The following is a 26,406-nucleotide window of genomic DNA, read 5'->3' on the forward strand; positions in this document are numbered from 1 at the left end:
TTTAAGAAGAAGATTGGGGGGTATTTTGCCATAGATTTGTATTAAACCTTCAAAACAAAAAATATGTTAAAAAATCTATACAAGGTTTGTTCTCCCCAAGTCATAAAGCAAACATTACAGTAACTTCATCATTGACCCTAAAACTAGAACCCATTAAAAGTAGATTCTCCATAATCTTCGGAAATGCATAAAACACTCAAGCATATCACCCCGACACTTAGTCCATGCTCTAAGCACCCTTTCCCACAATCACATGAATCCTCAGTGGGAGCTGCACGAGGGCTAGATTCAGAGCAATGGAGGAAGAGTTACGGGCTCTGCCCCACTCATCATCACTTAACATGAATGTCAGGGCAAAGTAACACCAGCTGCTTCAAAGAGGAATTCTCTACCCCACAAACCCACAGGAACTGCTCGGATTTCTCCATTCCACCCACATGTGCAAACTCTCCCTCGTAATGAAAAGATATCATATGAGCTCTCGAGATCAGGGAGGGACACTGTTGCAGATAAAGGGGGAGTTGCCCCACTTGCTTGGCCCGCATCATTAGATCCACCATTGGCATGTATCATACCAATCTGAATTGGATCTCGAGCTCAGGGGGGGACACTGTTGCAGATAAAGGAGGAGTTGCCCCACTTGCTTGGCCCGCATCGCTATATCCACCGTTGGCATGTATCACTCCAATCTGAATGGGATCTCAAGCCCAGCGAAGAGCGCTGTTGCAGATAAAGGGGGAGTTGCCCCACTTGCTTGGCCTGCGTCGCTCGATCCACCGTTGGCATGTATCACACCAATCTGAATGGGATCTCCAGCTCAGGGAGGGACGCTGTTGCAGATAAAGGGGGAGTTGCCCCACTTCCTTGGCCCGCATCACTAGATCCACCGTTGGCATGTACCACTCCAATCTGAATGGGATCTCGAGCCCAGGGAAGGACGCTGTTGCAGATAAAGGGGGAGTTGCCCCACTTGCTTGGCCCGCATTGCTAGGTCCACCGTGGGCATGTAATACACCAATCTGAATGGAATCTAGAGCTCACGGAAGGAAACTGTTGCAGATAAAGGGGGAGTTGCCCCACTTCCTTGGCCCGCGTCGCTATAACCACCGTTAGCATGTATCACACCAATCTGAATGGCATCTCAAGCTCAGGGAGGGTCGCTGTTGCAGATAAAGAGAGAGTTGCCCCATTTACTTGGCCCGCATCACTAAATCCACCATTGGCATGTATCCCACCAGTCTGAATGGGATCTCGAGCTCAGTGAGGGACACTGTTGCAGATAAACGGGGAGTTGCCACACTTGCTTAGCCCACGTCGCTAGATCCACCATTGGCATGTATCACACCAATCTGAATGGGATCTCGAGCTCAGGGAAGGACACTGTTGCAGATAAATGTGGAGTTCCCCACTTGCTTGGCCAGCGTAGGTAGATCCACCGTTAGGATGTATCACACAAATCTGAATGGGATCTTGAGCTCAGGGAGGGACACTGTTGCAGATAAAGGGGGAGCTGCCCCACTTCCTTGGCCCACGTCGCTAGATACACCGTTGGCATGTATCACACCAATCGGAATGGGATTTCGAGCTCAGGGAAGGGCACTGTTGCAGATAAAGGTTGAGTTGCCCCACTTTCTTGGCCCCCATCGCTAGATCCACCGTTTGCATGTATCACACCAATCTGAATGGGATCTCGAGCTCAGGGAGGGACACTGTTGCAGATAATGGGGGAGTTGCCCCACTTGCTTGGCCTGCATCGCTAGATTCACCGTTGGCATTTATCACACCAATCTGAATGGGATCTCGAGCTCAGGGAGGGGCACTGTTGCAGATAAAGGGGGAGTTGCCCCACTTGCTTGGCCCACGTCGCTAGATCCACCGTTGGCATGTATCCCACCAATCTGAATGGGATCTCGAGCTCAGTGAGGGACACTGTTGCAGATAAACGGGGAGTTGCCACACTTGCTTGGCCCACGTCGCTAGATCCACCATTGGCATGTATCACACCAATCTGAATGGGATCTTGAGTTCAGGGAGGGACACTGTTGCAGATAAAGGGGGAGTTGCCCCACTTCCTTGGCCCACGTCGCTAGATCCACCGTTGGAATGTATCACACCAATCGGAATGGGATTTCGAGCTCAGGGAAGGGCACTGTTGCAGATAAAGGTTGAGTTGCCCCACTTTCTGGGCCCCCATCGCTAGATCCACCGTTTGCATGTATCACACCAATCTGAATGGGATCTCGAGCTCAGGGAGGGACACTGTTGCAGATAATGGGGGAGTTGCCCCACTTGCTTGGCCTGCATCGCTAGATCCACCCTTGGCATTTATCACACCAATCTGAATGGGATCTCGAGCTCAGGGAGGGGCACTGTTGCAGATAAAGGGGGAGTTGCCCCACTTGCTTGGCCCACGTCGCTAGATCCACCGTTGGCATGTATCACACCAATCTGAATGGGATCTCAAGCTCAGGGAGGGACGCTGTTGCAGATAAAGGGAGAGGCGCCCCACTTCCTTGGCCCGCGTCGGCTAGATACACCATTGGCATGTATCACACCAATCTGAATGGCATCTCAAGCTCAGTGAGGCTCGCTGTTGCAGATAAAGGGGGCGTTGCCCCACTTGCTTGGCCAGCGTAGCTAGATCCACCATTGGCATGTATCACTCCAATCTGAATGGGATCTCGAGCTCAGGGAAGGACGCTGTTGCAGATAAAGGGGGAGTTGCCCCACTTGCTTGGCCAGCATAGCTAGATCCACTGTTGGCATGTATCACACCAATTTGAATGGGATCTCAAGCTCAGCGAGGGACACTGTTGCAGATAAAGGGGGAGTTGCCCCACTTGCTTGGCCCGCATCGCTAGATCCGCCGTTGTCATGTATCACACCAATCTAAATGAGATCTCGAGCTCAGGGAAGGACGCTGTTGCAGACAAAGGGGGAGTTGCCCCATTTGCTTGGCCAGCGAAGCTAGATCCACCGTTGGCATGTATCACACCAATTCTAATGGGATCTCGAGCTCAGGGAGGGACACTATTGCAGATAAAGGGGGAGTTGCCTCACTTGCTTGGCCCGCATCGCTAGATCCACCGTTGAAATGTACCAAACCAATTTGAATGGGATCTCTGGCTCAGGGAGGGACACTGTTGCAGATAAAGGGGGAGTTGCCGCACTTGCTTGGCCTACGTCGCTAGATCCACCGTTAGTATGTATCACACCAATCTGAATGGGATCTTGAGCTCAGGGAGGGACGCTGTTGCAGATAAAGGGGGAGTTGCCCAATTCCTTGACCCGCATCACTAAATCCACCATTGGCATGTATCCCACCAATCTGAATGGGATCTCGAGCTCAGTGAGGGACACTGTTGCAGATAAACGGGGAGTTGCCACACTTGCTTGGCCCACGTCGCTAGATACACCATTGGCATGTATCACACCAATCTGAAGGGGATCTCGAGCTCAGGGAAGGACACTGTTGGAGATAAATGTGGAGTTGCCCCACTTGCGTGGCCAGCGTAGGTAGATCCACCGTTAGGATCTATCACACAAATCTGAATGGGATCTTGAGCTCAGGGAGGGACACGGTTGCAGATAAAGGGGGAGTTGCCCCACTTGGTTGGCCCACGTCGCTAGATCCACCGTTGGCATGTATCAGACCAATCTGAATGGGATCTCGAGCTCAGGGACGGACACTGTTGCAGATAATGGGGGAGTTGCCCCACTTGCTTGGCCTGCATCGCTAGATCCACCGTTGGCATTTATCACACCAATCTGAATGTGATCACGAGCTCAGGGAGGGACACTGTTGCAGATAAAGGCGTATTAGGGAGAATTCTCACCCAGGTGCTATATTCCCTCTACCTTAGAGCCCTCCTGCTCTTTTGCTATATTTTACGACTTTGAACTTTTCACTTTCAATGTGTTTTACTTTTGTGTTCTTTGGATATGGAGTTTTAAAACAACTCCATAAGCATCATCTTCTTCTTGTGTGTCACACAGCACCTTTAGTGCAGTGGCATAGGGGTGTCTCTCAGACTTCCCAAGGTTTAAATACCTTCTACGGGACTGACTACTGTCTCCCAAAGCATGTAAAGTTAAGTTGACTTTACTAGTCTTTTTAAATTTAAAGACCCAACACACACTATCTTCCTATAGAGTGCTGGAGGGGTTGCCTAGCATCCCCTGAGTCTAAACACTCATGTAACAGTCAAATGTTACCCTTTTCTACTTGAAATGGCTGGTGGTAGTGGTTTAAAACAGACTACCATGATTTTTCCTGAGCTAAAAATCGCGTCAGCCATGTTTTTAAAGATGGCGCCCAATACCTATCTGTAAAAACAGACTCTGGTCATTTTTTTTGCCAGTCCCTTTATTCGTTGGCCTTTGGCTGAAGCCCTCCTCTGGCACCAGAGTGTCTGGGGTGGACAGGATGTGAGGGAGGTGCCCGAAACTCCCTGTGCTTAGTCTCCTTGGAGACCTGACTGCACTCTGGCGTGATTGGCCGGCTGGTTTTCCGGCAAGGACAGCCACCCTGCTGTATGAGTGTCAGCCAGGCTGGAATGAATGGGGGAAAACTGTTTAAAAGCAGGTCTCTGGGACTTGGAAAGCAGAGTCAACCACTGGAACGAAAGAACCGAAGAGGAGAGGAAGGAAGAGGACTGCTGCAACCCCTGGACGACCGGTGAAGCCCAGTTGTAGGTCAGAATTGCCTGAAACTCCGACGACAGAGAAGCCCTTCAAGGTTAACTTCTTCCCTTGAGTTTTGTGGGAGCAAGCCACCTGGACACCATCCCCATCTGGTTGACTTTTCATCAGAGTGCTGTTGAAAACCGGATAGCCAGAGGGAAGGAAACCAGCTTGTGGACTTTAAGGCACTCACACCTTAAACCGACGTCTTGCTATAGCTTTTGGCCTCTTCACTGGGCAGTGCAGGAACCTCCTGATGTCCTCCTTCTTGTCCTCATGACTGAAGCTCAGGAACAGCGAGATCTGCTCAAACTGCCAGGAACAACTACCTCAGCTACAGCTTTATTCATTGACAAGGTACTGTGCAAACATAGTCCGGAAATCTTTCGGCCATCGAGAAAGTATGTGAAACTTTCCTCAACTACGAAGTCTTGTCCTTCCCTTAACATTCGTCAAACTGTTCACCTGGCCAAATCCTTTCGAAATCTGTGGCAAGACTTAACCGTTACTTACCAGAACAGTGCTATCCTATACAAAAGTCTCTGAACTATTGACTTTGGCCCAGGCCTACTGAGAAGAATTGCTGGTTGTATTTAACTAAAACCCTTTGCCCTGCCTATGAATGTATTTGAGCTGTTTATTCTTATAAACTTGTCTTTTCCCTCCTTTATTTAGTATCTGAAGGGCCATTTAGCTCCCACTTCATTTTGGAGATAAACGGATGGTTGTACATATTTGTAGGGGGTCATAAAGTTAGCTATTTTAGAGTCATCTTGTATAAATTGCTTTCCCAAAAATGACTCACACTGTGGGGCTATAATCATACCAATGTCATCGTTTGGTTCAACTGAAAGCGATTGCAGGCTATAGGGTACAGTATTACCATCCATCTCGCGTTCTAGATAAGGCAGCACACTTGGAAGTGGTGCTGATTCATTAAGTGTTGAATCGTGAAGCTGTAACGGCGCTGTGCCGTTCAACACCGAATCAGACTTCACTTTATTCACGCTTTTACCGCTGCGTAAGCTGCCGACCATGATCAAATGTATGATTTTTACAATTTATATTTATACAAGAATACCGTTCAGACCTGTCTGGACTCTGAATCTTATTCAGGGTAAGGCCATAAAGAGATTTATGGTCCGCCTTATAGCATAATATCCAAGAAATATATATATATATTTTTTTTGTGTAGGATCAGCTTACCTATATTGCATAATTAGACCCCCGGCACCCGCCACACCGTTAAACAGTACAACAGTACACTTCTATTGCACTTCCGGTGCGCGCGCGGGACGCGTGACTGGGAGGTTTGAGGAGCGACGCACCAATCAGATTCAAACAGGGAGGCGGGGGCTGATGACGGTGTGGGGAGGTGTCTAAGAGAGGGACGAGAAGAAAAAGATGTGGAAGAATAGTTTAGATTGGACAGCAGAGGTCGCAGCAATTGCACCAGTGCAATTGCACTAGTGCTAATGTAACCAAGGGAAAACACCAAAAGTTACTTTTTTATACTTGAGTCCACATCCGCGTGTTTTGACACACGGCAGCCTTCCTCTTGCCGACTCGAGCAGTTTCGGCACGCCGAGTCGTCACAATCCAAGGGTCCAAGGGTCCAAGCGAAGGAGGCACAAGAGCACAATCCCAGTAACGCAGTACAACAGTACACTTCTATTGCACTTCCGGTGCGCGCGCGGTGCGCGTGACCGGGAGGTTTGAGGAGCGACGCACCAATCAGATTCAAACAGGGAGGCGGGGGCTGATGACGGTGTGGGGAGGTTTTTTTTATACTTGAGTCCACATCCGCGTGTTTTGACACACGGCAGCCTTCCTCTTGCCGACTCGAGCAGTTTCGGCACGCCGAGTCGTCACAATCCAAGGGTCCAAGCGAAGAAGGCACAAGAGCACAATCCCAGTAACGCAGTACAACAGTACACTTCTATTGCACTTCCGGTGCGCCATGTAGCCATGGTGTTATTAGCGCCATGGCTACCCCCTTACTGCATACCGGGTCTGGGTTCCCTGAATGGGGAATTATCGGGCCATTCCAACCTGGGAGGACCTGGTATTTCCCCATTCAGGGAACCCATCCCCATTCCCATTCAATTCCCCCATAGGGCTCAATGGAAATGGGGACCATGCTAACCACGGGCCCGTTGTTAGCATGCTGGTCCTTTAGCAGCTCCCACTAAGGGCGCCTGGTAAAACCAGCCGCCCTTAGCGGGACCCGCTAAAGGACCTCGTAATGCGGCGGTAAGGGGTTAACGGCACTGGCACCATTACCAGCGCCGTTAACCCCTTACCGCCAACCTTGTAATGACCCCCAAGGTTTCTGAGTAAAAGAATATACATTTATTTACACATCAGTTATTAAACATTTCACTAGTATCAAGCAGTAGAAAAATCACGTTGCTCTAATACACTACACCACACCCAATAGATTCTGGACAAGTTAGGCTTAAAATGAAGTGTGAGCAAAATGGCACTCCAGACATTTAAAAGGGAGGGAAAGACAAAGTTAGACAGAATTTGAAAAGCACCAACAAGTAAGTAAGCAGGGCAATCTATAAAAAGGAACCACAGTGACGAAATCAAATTAAAGGGGCCTGGCCCAAAGTCAATGGACCAAAAGCTTTGCAAAGGATCACACAGTTCAGGGTAGTTTGCAGTTAAGTCTTTGCCAAGAGTTCAGAACGAAGTTGGTCGGACGAAAAGTTACTTTAAAGAATGAAGAAGGACAAGCGCTCAGATTGGCGAAACATTTCACACACTTTCACCACGGCTGGATGTAACGAACAACCGGGTTAGCACAGTACCTTTAAAGCTGAAGAATGCAGTAGCTGAGGCAGACGTTCCTGGCAGTTCCTGCAGGCTCACGATTCCTAAAGCGACTGTCGGACTGACAAGAAGGAGGAAGACTGGAGGGAGGACCTCCCCAGGGAAGAAACCAGCAGTAGAGCAAAGCGACAAAAGGTGCGCTCCTTAAAACGCAAGCAGGGTCTGTTCCTCCTGGCTATCCGGTTCACTGTAGCTCTGTGCAGCAAATTCGTCCAGAGGAGGGAGGCCTGGCGAGCAGTTTGTGAACTGGTTGTTCCCACCAGCTCAAGGGGAGAAGATTCCTTGCAGAGATTCCCTGTCGTTGGAGTATGAAGATTCAGACCCGCAGCAGGGCTTCACCGGGAGGTTCAGTCGTGGTAGAGGTCCTTTTCTGTCAGCTTCTCTTCGGTTCTCTCGATCCAGTGGCGACTCTGCCTTTCCAGCCCCAGAGATCTGCTTTTTATGCTGTTTTCCCCCATTCTCCTAGACTAGCTGTCAATCACACATCAGGGTGGCTGTCCCGCCAGGACAGTCACCACAGCCAATTATACCAGAGTGCGACATGGATCTCCAAGAAGACCCTGTGCAGGGAGTCTCAAACCGCTCCCTCACATCCTGTCCCCCTCAGACATTCAGGTGCCTAAGGACGGCTTCTGTGCAGAAGCCTACGAAAGGCCGGTGAACAAAGGAACCAAACCTGGTTTGGCGCTCAGAGTAAAACACAAGAAATACTTTTACAAAAAGAAATGGCGAATAAACCCAGCCGGAACCGTATAAAAACTTATATGGTCTGGGGGGTTTAAGTTCAAGGCTACCAAGATAGCCTAAAACAATACCAAGGCTATTTAAGATAACCGCGGTAGGTAAAATAGGGTAGTTACCACTGCCACCAGCCAAGTCTTAATGAAAAGGGAACGAAACAATGTTCCATGAGAAACAGACAAAAAGGGACAAGTATTAACCCTTTCCCGAACTTTATGTAAGATAGTTTGTACTGGGTCTGTGAGTTTAAAAAGGCTAATAAGGTCAATGGCAACTTTACAAGTTCTGAGAGTCAGTAGTCAGTCTCAGAAAATGGAGTCGGAATTGGGAAGTCTGAAAAAGACAACCCTGTGTCACTGCACTGAAGGTGCTGTGTAACACACAGTAAAAAGATGATGCCTATGGAGTAGGTGAGGCTCCACAGTCTATGAACACAAAAATGTTAAACACACACAGCAAAACACATGTAAGAGTTGGAAAAAAGGCTCACACTCTTACCAGGTGAAAAAAATAAATCCTTGAAATCCAGCAAAGCTGTTGAGGGACTCATTAGGTAAGGGAAATTAGCCATTTTGGAGAATTCTCCCTAACATTGATGGATTGTGGTTTTTCATGATATGCTGTGCATCTATCCCACTGGCCATCTGTCTGTCATATCACCATTTCTTGAGAATACTTTTAGTAGGTTATGTTATGTTAAAGGTTTTTTATACCGTGCACTATCACCACCTGCATGGTCTCCTGGCTCTCTGCCAGATCTGTAAGGCAAGACAGTGAGAGGGTGGTGGAGAATAGTGGGACCGAGCAGGAGAAAAAAGCAAGAGAGCTGTGATGTACTGTTGGCAGCTCCAGTTCGGTTTACACCGTCCGCTGAGCTTAGGTGTGTTTTTCAGTTGGTAGCCGCAATATGTTGTTGTGCAAGGCTATGTGTGGTTTGTTTTGTTGTTGCGGTGTAGTGAAGTGTGTGCGGTTTGTTGTGCTGTAGAAATAAGGTTGTGTTTAGTTCAGAGTTTGAGAGGTGTATGTAGAGGGGTGAGGTTTTTGGTAGGGTTGGCAAGTGACATCACTATCTAGATGTGACGCTTGCTAATCTCTTACAATTCCATCTAGATGTAAGGCATACTAATTTTCACAATTCTATCTAGATGTGATGCATGCTAATCTCCACAATTCTATCTAGATGTGACGCTTGGTAATCTCTTACAATTCTATCTAGATGTGAGGCATGCTAATCTCCACAATGTTATCTAGATGTGATGCATGCTAATCTCCACAAGTCTGTCTAGATGTGAGCCATGCTAATCCCCACAATTCTTTCTAGATGTGAGGCATGCTAAAATCCACAATTCTATCTAGATGTGATGCATGTGAATCTCCACAATTATATCTAGATCTGATGCAGGCTAATCTCCAAAATTCTCTCTAGATGTGAGGCATGCTAATTTCCACAATTTTATCTAGATGCAATGTATGCTAATCTCTACAATTCTATCTAGACGTGATGCTTGCCATTCTCTTACAATTCTATCTAGATGGGAGGCATGCTAATCTCCACAATTCTATCTAGATGTGAGGCATGCTAATTCCCACAATTCTATCTAGATGTGATTTATGCTAATCTCCACAATTCTATCTAGATATGAGGCATGCTAATCTCCACAATTCTATCTCGATATGATGCATGCTAATCTTTTACAATTCTTTCTAGATGTGAGGCACGCTTAGCTCCACAATTCTATCTAGATGCGACGCATGCTAACATCCACTATTCTATCTAGATCTGATGCATGCTAACCTCCACAATTTGATCTATATGTGAGGCATGCTAATTCCAACAATTCTATCTCGATATGATGCATGCTAATCTTTTACAATTCTTTCTAGATGTGAGGCACGCTTAGCTCCACAATTCTATCTAGATGCGACGCATGCTAACATCCACTATTCTATCTAGATCTGATGCATGCTAACCTCCACAATTTGATCTATATGTGAGGCATGCTAATTCCAACAATTCTATCTAGATGTGAGGCATGCTAATCTTCACAATTCTATCTAGATGTGATGTTTGCTATTCTCCTACAATTCCATCTAGCTGTGAGGCATGCTAATCTCCACAATTCCATCTAGCTGTGAGGCATGCTAATCTCCACAATTCTGTCTAGATGTGACCCATGCTAATCCCCACAATTTTATCTAGATGTAAGGCATGCTAATTCCCTCAATTCTATCTAAATGCGATGCATGCTAATCTCTACCATTGTATCTAGATGTGGCGCTTGCCAATCTCTTACAATTCTATCTTGATGTGATGCATGCTAATCTCGACAATTCTATCTAGATGTCAGGCATGCTAATCTCCACAATTCTATCTAGATGTAATGCATGCTAATTTCTTAGAATGCTATCTAGATGTGAGGCATGCTAAGATCCACAATTCTATCTAGACGTGATGCATGCAAATCTCCACAATTCTATCTAGATGTGACACTCGAATTCTTTGTAAAAGTCACAACCTACAGTAGAGGATGAAGGGTGCAGCGATGTAAAACAAAAACACCAAAGTCATATGTCCAGTGGAACACAGTGCAAACAAGTGAGGAGTACAAAGGTGAAGCAAAAAGTTTGAGAATCCGGCGGTACAGTTGATGAACACAGATAGGGGTTCTGATGTGTGAGCAGCAAGTTTGGAAGAACAGCTACACTGATGCAGGGTAAGGATCGAGGAGGGGGCATACACATGATAGAAAGGGATCCAGTCAGGGGGAGAAATGTGTGCACACGGTGGTGAGGAAAGGGACATATGGACCCTCAGAGGAAGAACAGGAACAAGGGGGGGTGCTTCAAGGAAGCATAGGAGTGCGCTCTTACCTTCGGCAGCACTGATGCATAATGAACTGGGGGAGGGCCGAATGTGCCGACCAGGCAAGCATGGAGGAAGGGTGGCCCACAGGACCATCCAGGCACGGACAGGGCTAGACAGGAAACAGGCCTTAAGAGGGTGCCTTGAAGGGGCCGGCTCACCTGCCGGCATCGAGCATTGAGTCCTCTCTATTATCAGCCCCTGCCAATCACAGGGGTAGGGAGGTGGTCTTCAGGCCTCCAGGGAGCCGATCACAACACACTGATGAAACCCAGCGGCCATTATGGAGAGGGAACTCCGGGATGAAGGGGAAAGAGCACCTCACAAGCTCATGTGTTGCTGCTTCATCCGAGGCAGAAAAGGAGTGTGTGGGAGAAAGAAGGGCGTGACAGGAAAGGAGCCTTAAGAGGGGACCTTGATGGAGCCGGCTTCGACTACCGGCATTGGGCCTTGAGTCCTCTTTGTAATCAGCCCCCACCTTAAAACTGCCTGAAATGCAAACTGTGGCCAACTAACACAATTGGCTTAGTGTCTCCCTACAGATTTATGCTACATTCAAAGGGCTGCTTTATACAAGTAGGTTAAATGCGGACTATGGCAGATGGGCATAAATCAGCTGAATGCTGGGGAAGTAGGATACTAGGTAATGAGAGAAGTGGGGTAGATAATGGAAACCAGTAATGGCTGTACTCCCTACCTACACCACACTTACCTCATCAGTCGCTGCTGGTTGACGGATGCAGGCTTCCCAGTCAAACACGGAGTGGAGATGCTTCTTTGGGAGCTGCCCTTTGCCTTGGGGCCCTCAGCCAAAGGGGCTACATGGGTAAGGGGCAGCCCTGGGCTGTTCTACTAAGAGGGGTCACAGCAGCCATTGTGGGATGGAGCAGGTTGTGGGTGGGAAAGAATGACCAAGCAGGAAGCAGGGGCAGGGGAGGCCAAACAAGCACAGGAGGCAACCAGGAGGCAAACAAAGAGTGAAAACCCACAAAGCAAAAAACACAAATACGTAAAGTGGGTAAGGGGAACCCGTGGCACGAACTGGATAAAACAATTCAGGTAACATGAATGAGTCTGTAATTAACAAAATTACATTCACTTAATTTAAAGGACATAACCTTTTATGTTTCATTTAATATTATAGATTATGGGGGATGCTTGGATATCTTTGTGCTTTGCCGCATCTATCCAGTCCTAAAATCTCTCCACTAGCTCATGGGACCCACAAGGATCAAATCCAAGACCCTTTGCATCATCCACAATGCTGTGTGGGGCCTGTGATCCCTTTACATCCAGCTTTCCCTTCCTAAATACCGCCTGGCTAGAGTCCTCCGGTCCTCTGGCTCCAACTCTCAGCAGGTTAAACATTTCTCCAAGCAGAGAGTAGGAGGCTCCTCCCTCTGGTACAGTCTACCTCCACTCGGACTTGAGCCGGATCTTCTTACGTTCCGGAAACCTAACAAGATTTTCCTTTTCTCCTCTTCCTTCCCTCTCTCATCCTAATTCTCCCTCTTCCACTGTGACTGGGGCATGGTCCATCAGAGTCATACAGGGGCCAGACCATCCCCTACCAGTCCCACCAGCATCCTTTTCCAGCACTTGCTCTCGGGCTCCCTTTCCCATACTAACCCAGATTGGTCCTCACTATCCACCGCACTCATCCTCCCTTTTCCCTGGCACTTGCCACTTTGGCCTGCCCAGCACTTGCCCGCCCCCCTTCCCTTGGGCACCCCCACTCTTGCACGTCTCCCTCTGCCCCCTACCCCCTTGCACTAACAACTTTTTCAAGCACTTGCACGGTACGATTGTCACAAGGCCAATATTACCGTTGTTTGTTGTTCGACTTTTGTGATTCCCATGTCCTCCACTCCCCATCGTGTCTTTTGGCACCTGGGAACACTTGTCTATAGGTGCCAAATAAATGTACAATAAATAAATCAGATTGCACATTGTCATTGCACCACAATTGGCAGAACCTCTAATTTCCCAACAATATGATTTCAGAGGCTACACCTGCCAATGGATATCATTACTCACTTTGCATTTGTATTTACTTGAAGAACAGGGATGTCAGATTCGATCACAAAGGACAATTAACAACGATCAGAATACATATTACACGGTCCGAGGTAGCGGGCATGTAGTTATGGGTAAGTTACTAAACCCATTGGAAGACCACTTTTTGGGCGGTTTACAACTTTGCTACCCGTGGACGAATGTGGCTAAAACCTTGCAAAAAAAGTATATGGGTCACGCTGGTTTTTTTGGGAAAGTTGGGTGAGGTTTCATGGAGGGTGGGCAAAGCTATAGGGCGGGTCCACAAAAATGTTTTTTTTCCATAGACTGTATGGGCAAAAACTTTACGCACGCCCACAGGCCAAACGGCTGAACGGATCTTAACTAAATTTGCGTCAGGAGCGGGTCTTGGTTCAGAAAGCGTGCTTTTGTGTGTTTGGTGGAAATCCGACCAGTACTTTTCTTGAATAGAGCTGAAATGTACGTCTCAAAAAATTAGTGATATCTGGCACCGCTCCGCAGACCCATTTCCCTGTTCGCTCTGCGGACAAAATTCTCATTGGCTTGCAGTACGCCGTGATGTTCGCAAACATTGGACGCGGCCATTGGTTGGCTGGAGGGAAGCGTGCTGTGTGTCAAAACTTTTGGGAAACACTGCCATGGTGTATCAGAGAACAGTGCGGCGCCGAAAGGGTCTGGCAAACATACTTTACGCCATGTGGTTGTGGGAAAAGGGATGGTAAGGGTGGGGGAGTGAGAAGTGGTTCATCTGAGATTTTGTATTAGGTGGAAGAAGACTGTGAGCTGCCTGCAGTATCCGTGCGTACTGCACCAATTTGCGGGTCCCTCCACAGGGCGACTACCATGTGTGGGGAATACAGGCAGCCTACGTTACGGCACAGTAGTTTGTGCCACAAACTCTTACCGTGGTGACTGGTGGCAGCTCAATTGCAGAAGGGGAGTGCATTGCACATGACATAAACATTGTAACATAGCGAGTGCTATGTTGTGTTGCGTGTGGTAAGCCCGTAGCCCCTTCAATGGATGGCTGGAGGCCTTGCACTGACAACTATGGGCCCTTGTTGAAAGTAGCTTTGACATTGTTGCCTTGTGTGTGTGCTTTGTCAGCATTGCATACATTGTTAGTTAGATGGGAGAACCAGAATTGAGCTTACATGCCTATATTGTTGGTTCCATGGGTATGGTCATTGTTAGAACATCCTGCAGTTTTCAGTGTATGGCTGGAGATGGTGCAGTGACAAGTTCTGCAGTGTGCCCACTGGGTGCAGTGTTGGAATACTGTCAGTATAGAAGAGAGTAGGGTTCAAGTGCATCTTGTATATGCTTGGATACTGCAGTGTGTCAACTGTGTGCAATGTGCTAAGAGTGTGTGCATAGAAGTGGATAGGGTTGAAAAGCATATTTTATGGGCTTGGGTAATGAGCATTGTGCAGAGTGCTGACTACTGTACTGCACTGTGAAGTATTGGTTTTGCGCACAGAATAGAGTGTTGGGAGCAGAGCCAATGTTGTGGAAAAAAATTAGGTTTGATTGGTATTATCAACATAGTATGTGAGTGAAAGTGGGTAGGGGCGGCGGAGGCTATGTTAAGTTTGTAGATTATGCTAACTGTTGCATGTTTCCATGTATAGCTGTATCACAGTGCGAAGGTTGGGAAGGAATGCTGGTGGCTGTGAAACGTTTGTGGATTGTGGAACTTGGTCACATGTTGGCATGCATGGTTGCATTACGTTGCAGTGGGTGTGTCCAAGGTCTAGACTATTGGGTGCCTGGCCAAAGGCCGTAGGCCGTAGGCCATGCACCCAAGAGCCAAGGCCTTGACCACTCCCACCGCAGCAATGCAGTCTGGACTCTCCATCAGTCAGAGGGTGGTGGCCTGTAAAGAACGGTTGTGGAGCACATTTTAGACTTGGTAGAACACCGGAAGTGAGCTGACCTCCGTACAGTGTTGGTTCCATGGCTGTGGTCATTGTTACAATATCCTACAGTTTTCAATGTATGGCTGGAGATGGTGAAGTTACAAGTCCTGCAGTGTGGCCACTGAGTGCAGTGTTGGAGTACTGTCACTGTAGGGTAGGGTAGAAGTAGATCTTCTATTTGCTTGGAAACTATGGTTTGTGCAGATTGGTGGGAGTAGGGCCAATGTTGTGAAGATTTTGTGGTTTGGTTGGCAGTGACACAATACTTATTGACTGGAAGTGGGTAGGAGTGCCAGAGGCTGTGGTATGTTTGTGGATTCTGCTACCTGCTACATGTTTCCATGCATCGCTGTGTTATGGTTCAGTGGTTGGGTAGAAGTGCAGCTGGCTATGTAACGTTGTTGGAGTGTGGTATCTGGCCACATGTTCGCATGCATGGCTCCATTATGTTGTGCTGGGTGTGGGCAAGGCCTAGACTCTTGTGTGCATGGCCAAGCTCATAATGGGTGCAGCTCTGGATGATTTTGGATAGTGAAATCATGGATTCTTTTGCAGGACTTGCTACTGGAGGTGTTTTGGAAGTGCACGCGACGGGCACTCAAAGTGTTTAAGGGTAAATATGGAGTGCTGTACAGAAATGATAATTTGTATTTTGTATTTTATTTATTTATATAGCGCACCAGGCACAAGGGCATCCGGGCACATCACTTAGGTTACAACAAAGTATAAGCATAAACAAAAGTATTTACAGAATTATATACATATACAGATTGTAAGGACAGTTAACGACATATTTACACAAGAGTAAGCCGTAGGCAAGAGCATAAGAGGTTAATAGCGAGCGGTCTGAATCAAGGGCAGGTCTTGGGGGGACAGACAGGTTTTAGCCTTGCTCTTGAATGCCAGGAAGGAGGGTTCTGCTCTAAGTGGGTTGGGGAACAAGTTCGAAAGTTTCGCCGCCATGACTGGGAAGCTGATCCCGCCAGATCTCTGAAGGTTGAAACGGGGTTTGGAGAGGCAGTTGGTCTGGGCACTTCTGAGGGGTCTGTTGGAAGTGTGGATAGAGAATCTATTGGCCAGATTGCTGGGCGCTTGGTTGGCGAGGCATTTATGTGTTAGAGCGAGTGCTTTCAGAGAGATTCTTTGTGTGTTACTGGGAGCCATCGGATGCTCCGTCTGGTATCAGAAATATGTTGGTTCCAAGTGATATTTAGTGCAGCTCTAATGACATTTCTTTTGGATGATCTGTAACTTATTGATATTGCAAAGGTTGGTACCAAAATAGAGGGCATTGCAATAGTCAATTTTGGACATAACCAATGTTTTAGCTAGTGTGGTACAGTTGGCTGGTGATAAGAATGGACGGCATGCTGTGATGAGCTTACATGTGTATGCTGCAGTGGAGGAGACTGCGTTAGTTTGTCTGGCAGGAGAGAGGGTGGAGTCAATAAAGATGCCTAACGTTTTAGTGTCCTTTGTGGCCTTGATGATATTACCATCAATGATGAAAGATTTAAAAGAGGGGTCTAATTTGTTGGGTCTTTGGTGAGAGAAGCTCTGTCTTTTCATCATTCAGACAAAGTTCATGTTGCGCCATCCAGGCTTCGATGAGTTGGTAGATGGAGTTAACGGCAAGAGTGTCAGTTGTGTGATCACCTGTAATGGGGATGAGTATCTGGGTGTCATCTGCATAATTAGTGTCCAGGATATCGAATAGTGGCTTCGTAAACACGTTGTACAGTGTAGGGGACACACACAATCCTTGTGGTACCCCACAGGTGACTGATGATGGTTCCGCGGCCGCAGAGGGAGAGAAAACCCTCATAGATCTGTTATCCAGGAATGAACTGATCCAGGCCGTTGCTTTGTCAGAAAAGTGGGCAGCTAGTTTGAGGTGTCGACAAAGTATTTGGTGATTTACAAGGTCAAACGCTGCAGATAGATCTAGTAGAAGTAATAGGGCCAGTTTACCCTTGTCTTTTAGGTCTTCAATCTGAGGTTTAAGATAAATAAGGGCAGTTTCAGTACCGTGCCGTGGACGGAACCCAGATTGCCTCAGTCCCAGGAGTTTGTTAGATTCAAGGTACTCTAGGATCTGTAGGCAGGCAGCTCGATTGAGAAGTTTTAGCAAAAAAGGCACCGTAGTGATGGTCCTGTAGTTGGTTGGTATATTAGCATCCAGTGATGGTTTTTTAAGGAGCGGGATGACCCAGGCATCCTTCAGGTTGTCAGGCACAATCCCAGAGCAAAATGAGGAATTTATGAGAGTAGTAATGAAAGGAGCTAGATCATGAGAGACCACCTTAATAATAGGAGCCGGGCATAGGTAGGTCACCCTGGCAGTTAGAGGGTTTGAGGTTGTTAATAATATTTTCAACTTCAGTGATGGAGAGGGGTGAAAAGCTGAATGGTTTCGGCGAGTCGAGATTGGTGTTGTTTCTGATCAAAGGGGTTTTCGGTTGCAGGTCAATCTGTAGACAGGTTTGTCATTGATTTTAGTTTGGAGAGTAGCTATTTTCCCAAGGAGCGCCTTTTGAATATTGGCGCACCATGTACTGTCTTTGGTACAGATATCAGGTAGGATGACAGGGAATTCCATTCTTTTAGTATTCTGAATAGCTCTTTAGTGTTAGATTTGGCTTGTTCGATACGCTTCTTAGAGGTGTCTTTTGTAGCCTGAAGTATGGCCTCTTTGTAGTTCAGAGTGGCTAGGGCTATACTTGCTTTATTTGTTTCAGTGGGATTACTTTTCCAGTGCGGTTCTAGATTCCGTTTTTCTTTGCGTAAGGTTCTTAGCTGTGATGTAAACCAAGAGTTGAGGTGAGCCCCTGGTTTAAGCTTTCTAGATTAAGTAGGAGCCATGTGGTCGAGGGCTTTCAGCATGGTCTGATTGAACGTGTCTACCAGGACAGTTGGATCAGTGCATGAGGAAGCGTGTTCATTGAGAACTGGGAGGATTAGTAGGAGTAGTTTTGTGTCGCTTATTTCTTATGGAGATCGCAGGTGCGATGTCTAAGGTCGTACTGATATTCTGGCAGGGATATCAAAGGTGATTAAGTGGTGGTCTGTCCACGCACATGGTTGGTTAGAATCCATGTTGATTTCACAATTTAGGTCAGCTATCCGGGCCATGATTCTGCCCTTGGAGTGTGTAGGCTTGTTAATATGTTGCGTGAAGACTAAATTAGAGAGCAAATTATTAATATTGTAGGCTGGGGCATCATTAGTGTCTTGGAGACCCAAGTTGAAGTCTCCTAATACAATGATTTGAGATTAAGTTTTAGTGTTATCGGCAATAATGTAGGATAGGTCTTTGGCAAAAGTGGATATGGGCCCAGGGGGCCTATAGATAAGATGGAATGTAATAGTCTGATTCGGGGTTATAGCTAATTTAGCTGTAAGTACTTCTGCTGATGAAATTTGATGTACATGGGAAATGCAGAAGTTTATAGAATTTTTATGTATGATGGCTATACCACCTCCTTTGGTTTGACTGGTATTACGATCGCATCTGGTGATGGTGTAGCCTGTAGGAATAGCTAATGAGAGTAGAAGAACTGAGGCAGCGTGGAGCCAGGTGTCTGTGATGGCAATGAAGTGAAGTTTGTGTGTAATGAGAAGATCAGCCATATCTAGTGCATGTGCCATAAGGGATCTGGCATTAATCAATGCGCCCTTGATTGTGGTTTTGGGAGCAGGTGGGGTGCTCTCATCGAAGTTGATGTCCGTGATAAGTGTAAGTAGAGCGATGGTGTGAGCTGTTACAGTTGGGGGTGAAGGGTTAGTATGTCAGATGTTTGTATGGTGGTGGGAGGCGTGAGGGAGTCTAGAACCAAGTTTGGAGTTCCTCACAGATACCGTACATGGTTGGTTAGGTGTAGAGCTGGTGGCAAAGTGTTGGAGCCAGAGGGCTGGGGAATTAAGGTATGGGTTGGTAGAATGAGTAAGGGTGGCCATAGCTGAGGTAGGGTGATGCTGTAGATTGATCAGCGGCAAAGTGCTAAGGCTTTGAGCATGTGAAGTGGGAGGAGTGATGAACGTTAGTTGCAGGGCGCAATGGGGCAGTGGAGGTGTGTGTGCCCAAGTGTGTGATAGGGCTGCAGGTAGGGAGTTAAGATAAAAAGAGGATACCTCAGTTAGTACTAATAGCTTGAGGAGGAGAGGCAGAGTGAAGTGATTGGCCACAGAGGATGGGCTTTGCCAGTGCATAATGACTGTACCCGCAAATGTGTCCACGGTTTAGGAAGGTAAGTACGAAGTACAATTTGCAGGGGTCTATAGGAGGCACTGCTGAGAATAATTAGCATAGGCTAGCAATGTTTCTGGGGAATGCGTGGCAGGCATAAGACAAAGATTGCAGGGTACATAGGCAAGTTAACAGGCGCATCCGTGACAAAAGGAGTAATGCATCAAGGAGGGGCGACATTCAAGTTAGCAGTAATAAGCTTATTAAGTAAACAGATAAAATGCAGTTTGAGGCTAGGCAATAGGCAATTGGTCAATACATTCAGAATGCAGTGTAGAGCATGGTGAGGCTAGAATGAGCTGAGTGGCTAGCTTTCAAGTTGAACTAGGCTACACAGTATCACAGAGTCGTTTGCCAAAAGGGGGTATAGGCATAGGGGCCGAGGCAGAGATAACCCACCTTGTGATAGACGGTTCTATTGATAGGACACTTATGAGATCAGGCATATATGAGCAGGCATGTAAACAGTTAATGCATTGAGCAATAGGCGATCACTAGATTTCAGGATCGCACAGTATGAGTAGGTTTCAAGATTTAATATATGTGGTGGTAGTGTGGGTAACAATATTAGGGTCCGTAGCAGGGACAACTTGCGAGAATGTCATAGGTGAGAAGGCAACAAAGAATGTGCTGGTTGTCTCTTGATAGGTCTCACGTCGTGATGTGTTGCACATGGTACAGTGGTACATGTAGGACAACATTATTCTATGAACGTGTGTGCCTCAGAGGGCCAGGAGTCCGGAATGACAGGCTTGCAGGCAGGAGACGTACAGTAGGCAGAACAGGTAGGGGGAGTTTAGGGACCTGGAGCAGCACGCAGCATGGCACACTCGGTCAGCTCAGTCAGCTGGCCTTACTCTGCAGGCCGGCTGAAGCCTGCCAGCGATAGGCTGATGAGCAAAAGGATTGGGGAGCCAATCACCAGGCTCCTGCAGACCAGGTGCAGGTGGGATGAGGTCAGGAAAAATGAAGGTCCCATGCGGTGGCCATTTTAGGGACAGGATTCCACAAGATTTTCATCCGTGAAATTGCAGGTCGAGTCTTGTTAGATGTGTTAAATAAACACAAAAATAAACACAAAGTGCATCGGGTGGAATGGGGACTGCCACCAGTTGTAATGCTGGTAGCCACGAGCTTACCTCTGCTTGCTCGGCTGGGCTGTTGGGTGTACTGCTCCTGCAACACCCTGCAGTGTTGGAGCTCCTGCTCCTAAAGGCTGAATGAAGACTGTTGGATGCAGAGGTCTTGGATGTCAATGGTGCATGTGTGTGTGAATATTTCACAGTACCCAATAAAGGAGTGCTAGAAAAAGAACAGTGGAAAGGGAAGAAGTGCTGTCCCTGCTTTACTGGGGCACGCCCTTGTGACTGTCTTTTTTTTAATATAATGGTTTTGTAGCTTGTAGCACTGTAGCTGGGAAAGCTCACGTGCCACATCCTGCCATTAAGAGCATGGTGGGCATGGACATGGAACTGTGGGGATTATCCAATCAGGTGTTCAGGGTGTGGTTGACAGGAAGGGGCAGTTCTATTTTTTCCCAATACTCTGTGTAGTGAGGTTGGTAGAGATGGAGAGATGCACTGTGCTGATCGTGAGTGTTACCTTAGTGCAACATCTGCACAGGTGTGCTGTGCAAAGAAGTGTTGCTGCTAATTTTGGGTTGGAAGGAGTGGACACTTTGTGGAGCAGTCTCCATGAGTGCAGTTTCCACGGGATGGTTCGCCTTTGCATATATGTGGCCTCTGTGGCTACTGTGAATGTTGTTGTGGTGCATTATGGAAATCTATATTTGGGTTACATGTCATGTGGAGGTTTGCTCGTCACCTCAAGAAGTTGCTGAATGCAGTGTTTCGGACTTTTCCCACTACCAAGTTCGACTGTGCTGGTGTAATTTGTCCCAAGCCAGAGCTCGGAAAGTGTCTTATAAACAGAAGCATGTGTGAATTTATGCGCTCTGCTGGGATGTGCTCCACCCACTATGAGATCATGAGGTCGCAAAATATGCAGTGGTTCCATAGAAATGGCATTTATTTGACCACCATTGGTGATGCCATTTTCTTTTACACTGTGCAAGAAGCGTTGACCAGAAAGCAGTAAAAATGTGAGGAAGAGAAGCAATCAGAAAGTTTTATAGAGAGAAAAAAAGGTTGTTTTCAAGCACGTAAAAATGAAACACGTAACAAAAAATATATATATCTTTTCAGAGCCACCACTACAGACCCAATCCCCTACCTTGTTTCTTTCCCCCCTCCCCTTCCTAACATGATAACTCAGCGAATTCTGCGGTAGTTTCAGGATTACAAGTGCCACATCTGGGCCTTTTCAGGATGGGAGGCATGGAAATGGGACTGTGGAGGCTAACGTATTGCTCAATAAGGTTTCTGGGTGTGGTGTGTATGCAAAAACTGTGGCAGAAGGGCTATTTGTACAGAGAACTGCAGAAGGCTATGGTTGAAGTGTGCAAGGTAAGGGGAAGGCATCTGTTTGTATGCATGCACTGTATGTACTTGTTGTAAGTTTCTAAGAAACATTGAATGCTGCTTTTGTAGGAGATGGGTAAGTGCAGAACAAAATTTGTAGCATTGTCGGGAGGAAAGATGGTTACTGTTTGAATATTAGAATGGCTAATATGGGTAAATAAAAACGTTGAAAGCATATTCCATTGCAGTGGCACTACATGGTAGGTGATGGGAGAAAGGACAGTACGTCTAGTAAGTACATTGTGGACGTTCAGTGGCAGACAGCCTGCACAGAGGCACTTGTAACAGAGTTGTAAAAATTGTTTGCAACAAATATTTATACCTGTAATTTGCGGTGATGGGTGGCCATGTGGATGAATGTGCATGCAGAAATATTGAATAGTTTTACAGAACTTTCTACTGGAGGTGCTTTTGAATCACACGCCACTTGCACTCTGACTGTGTAATGGTACATATGAAGTGTTGTACAGAACTGACAGTATTACATGCTGACGTCTTCTATTTGATTGGTGGATACGTCTGTAACTATTCAACAGTGAGTATTTAACCAATGAGGTAGAGTTGGACAAAAAATACTGGAAATGGAAGAAGGACTGGTCCGGCTTTACTGGGGCGCGGACCGGCAGACATGGAGACATGCACAGTGTTATTCGTCGGTGATGCCTTTGTGCAAGATCTGCACAAGTATGTTGTACAGAGAGGCTTTCATTGCAATTTTGATTTGGAGGGAGTGGAGGCTTTGTGGGCCGGTGTTGACATGTGCAGGTACGGCAATGTGCTTGCACGTTGTAGAGAAGTGGCCACTTTCGCTACTGTTGACGTAGTGGCTGTGCATTATGGAGTGAACATTTGGGTTTCATGACTTCTGCATGTGTGTTCTGTCAATTGGAGAAGTTAATGAAAGCAGTGATGCACTCTTTTCCCACTGCGAAGGTGCTGTTCTCATGCATCCCAACAAGAAAAGTTTGGGACTATTCGAATGCATTTTGCCGCCAGCCAGAAGCATGTGTGATTTCCCGAGTGCTGCAGGAATGTTTCTCTGTGACAATGACATTATTGGTCCTCAAAATGTGCACCTTTTATTTTACAATCTACAGGCTGCTTTGAAGACGCTTTTGTAAGAATGTGAGGAGTAGAAGAAAATAAAAACCTTTATAAACACCAAACAATAAAAGGAGTATTTTTGCAAGTCCCAAAAAAAAGGCTCTTCTCACAGCCACCACTACAAACGAAATCCCCTACCCTGGTTGAAATGTATTCACCCACTCTCGCATGCACACAGCAGGAAAAGTATGCAGACATCGCGGCAGGTCTAGGATTACATGTGCCACATATGGGCGTAGGCACAGACTGTGGTAGAAGGTGCATCTCTAGAGAAGGAGGCAGAAGCATACGGTTGTGGCTGTGTGTTGCAGGAGTCTGACTGTATGCATTTTGAGGGAGTCCTACATACATTGGTTGCCAGTGAATGCAAAACACTGTGCATTGGCTGTTCATTTTGTATTCTATCATGTGGATGCGCACTAGTATGGAGTACCTGCAATAAAGTGACTGAGTGTTGGTCCTCTTTGGGGGATTTTGGTGACGCACGATCATCCACACAATAAATGTTTTCATTGTGGAGGGAAATGTTTAGGACATGTTACCGGAATTTCTCTGCAGTTTGCGATGAAGGACGCACTTGGGCAGGTCATGCATATGTCCAAACACATGAAGCACCCACTTTTTATAGGCTGCTGTTTGTATCCGAATTGACTCCAATGGGAGGCGTGGCTCTGCGGAAAACATTGAAGTCAGTTTGGGTACAGCGTATAGACAGCGCGGCAGCCTGCATCTTTTCATTGGCAAATCAATTTTTTACCTCTGAAAGGAGCTTTTTCTTTAATGTTTTCATTTTTCTGCTGTATTGCATGTTTCTTGATCTTCTAACATACAACACAGAAGTAAAGGAAGAAAAGGAGGGTACAGAAGGACCACCACCCACAAGGATAAATTAGGGCCAATGCAGACAGAGGAAGATGTTGAGTGGCCTTCACTTACGTAGGCCGCACTCTTTGTCATGCTCCAAGACCAAACATTTCCAAGCACTTCGAAGTTGCTGCCTCCTGCAGAGTATTGCATCACCATACATGCACAATTCAATGCCCTTTGATAGGTAATGGTGTGCTGCGCTGCACATGGTGTGTAACAGTGCTTCAGGGCTCTGCTGCCCTACAGGAGTGTCCCTGGAGGATGCAGCTCCTTGCTTGCACTGGGTCTCAGGCAGACAGGTCTGTTGCAGCCATAATTCAGTAGGTTTGGACAGCAATATACGTAGGCGATACGACTGCTTCAAATGTGGTAGCCTACAGCATGATTCGGTAGGGTTGCTGACAGGGGCGGTGTTACCAGTACACAGAGGATGAAATACATCTCTGCATAGCTGTCACATGGACATACGAGCGTGTCATGATGCCTACCCCCGGGGACCCAGACCAAGTCCAGCAACCCGGAAGCAGGCATCAAGTTTTTTCAAGCAAGCACAACAACCCCTGCTAGGGGCTATTTGGGTGCAGTCCTGGCGTCTAGGGCGCCAGGCTCATATGGAGAGTCAGTCCTGGTGCCATAGGCGCCAGGCTCATAGAATAAAACTTACCTGATGCAGACCATGCTGCAAACTTACCTGATGCAGACCATGCTGCAAGAGCTCCAAGCCAAAAGAAGCTTGGAAGGGACTACTTTACCTAGGGACTATTTTTTACTCGGGTGGGGCTTAGGAGGAGTACTTACCAGGGACTACTTTGGAGGCTATTTAAACCATGCCCGAAGAGCAGCACACGCTTTGCATTATTCTGCATCCAGCAGCGTAACGCTCACCGTGCCTGTAAGTCTGCATCCAGTCTTCTGCCACGCCCGCCTCAAGTCTGGAGCTCCGAGAAAAAGGGAGAAAGAAGGAGAAAAGGTTAGAACAAGAGCAATACCTTCGATCCTTACCTGAAATCCCAATCCACCGCGCCTTCGAGCTGGAAGAAAGAAGTTATTTTAGGCGCGTCGCCTCGCCTGCTGCAGCGCCGCGCTGAACTCACCAGCCTTCGCAGCCTCTTCACATTCCACCGCATCCTTCTGCATGTTCCCGCAGCACTCAGGCACCTAAGGGGAAGACAAGAACAGCAAGGTGAGCCAAGGAAATAAACAGAGGCAATATTAGTTACCCCCCATAGACTTGCCTGATTTTACCACAGGGGGTACTATTCCTCTTCACGGGTTGGCGCAGTTTCCACTGCATCCTCGCCGAACCCCGGCCCCTAAGGGGAAACAAAAGGACAGCAAGGTGAAACAGAGGGACAAACAAGGGGAAACCTCCTCACCACAATAGACTTACCTGATTTTACCGCCGGAGGCATTATTCCCCGAGACTTCATACTTTCTCTCAGCACCTGAATAAGGGAGAAAGCAACAGGTTACATACTGACATTACTTCATCGAACTGTGTTGGATAATACAAATCCTTACCTGAATATTACCGGTTGCCACGGGGAACTCTTCGCTAGGATCAAGCTGCAACCTGCAAGGAATCGGACAAGAGTGAAAGTCAGACATTTGAACTCTTACGAACTACATACTTACGGCGTCTTGCCTGAAATCTCTAAGTCAATATTGTTCTGGAACTCACCAATTCCTTCGAGCCAGTGAAGAAACTTGTTACCTACACGCCCCTGCGCTCAATGCAGGATGGAGAGCTCATCTTTCCAAACCATCAGGTGAGACTGTAAGAGGGGACATCAAAGGTGATCAGTGGGGAGAACAGCGGGAGTGGAGGGGGTTAACGCTCAACTCCACGGGTGGTTAATTCCCTTTCTCCATTTGCAGAAGAATATTCCTACGGGCCAAACAAACAAAGCTAGGTGGGCCAGACCAGTCCGTCATCTCGGCACTACGCGTCACATTGGTGGAGGCCGCAGCTGTCCAGTTTAGATTGACGTCCCAGTGGGAGCCAGGTGAGCGTAACAGAGTGCTACCACAACTAATTAACAGTGCATTAGCAGATGTGGACATGCAGCCAGTCCTCGAGTCCTATGGATACCTGCATTTTGATGGCACATACGCCGGGCACGTGCAGTCTCCCTGGGAAACCTCCATTTTGCTTACCTGCTCCCGTATCGCCGACTATTCTGTGCCACAGACTCATCAGTGATGTCATCAATGACATTTGTGATGTCATCTTTCATGTCATGGGTGTTAGTCTTAGCAGTGCACAGTGGTGGCACGAGTTATGGTTGCTTAGCTTACCATAACTGGTGAATTTCTGGGGTATTTAGGTTTTACTTGTAACATATTATGTATAGGTTGTTGTTAGTGTAAAGTAACTATAATTTCCCTTTTAAATGGTTGTTGCACAGAATTTCATCGGTTTTTGTTAGGGCAACTGAACCATAACGTCCCATTAACAACGTTTTTTTGTCAGTGAATTTCATAGGTTTTTAGTAGGGCACTGTATCCATAACGTTCCTTTAGCATAGTTTTTTCAGTAAAGTTTTTTCACTGAATTTCATAGGTTTTTAGTAGCGCAACTTAACCATAACGTCCCTTTAACAAAGTTTTTTCACTGAATTTCATAGG

Source organism: Ambystoma mexicanum, chromosome 2p (genome assembly GCF_040938575.1).
Source record: "Ambystoma mexicanum isolate Mex_15411 chromosome 2p, UKY_AmexF1_1, whole genome shotgun sequence".
Classification (NCBI taxonomy): domain Eukaryota; kingdom Metazoa; phylum Chordata; class Amphibia; order Caudata; family Ambystomatidae; genus Ambystoma; species Ambystoma mexicanum.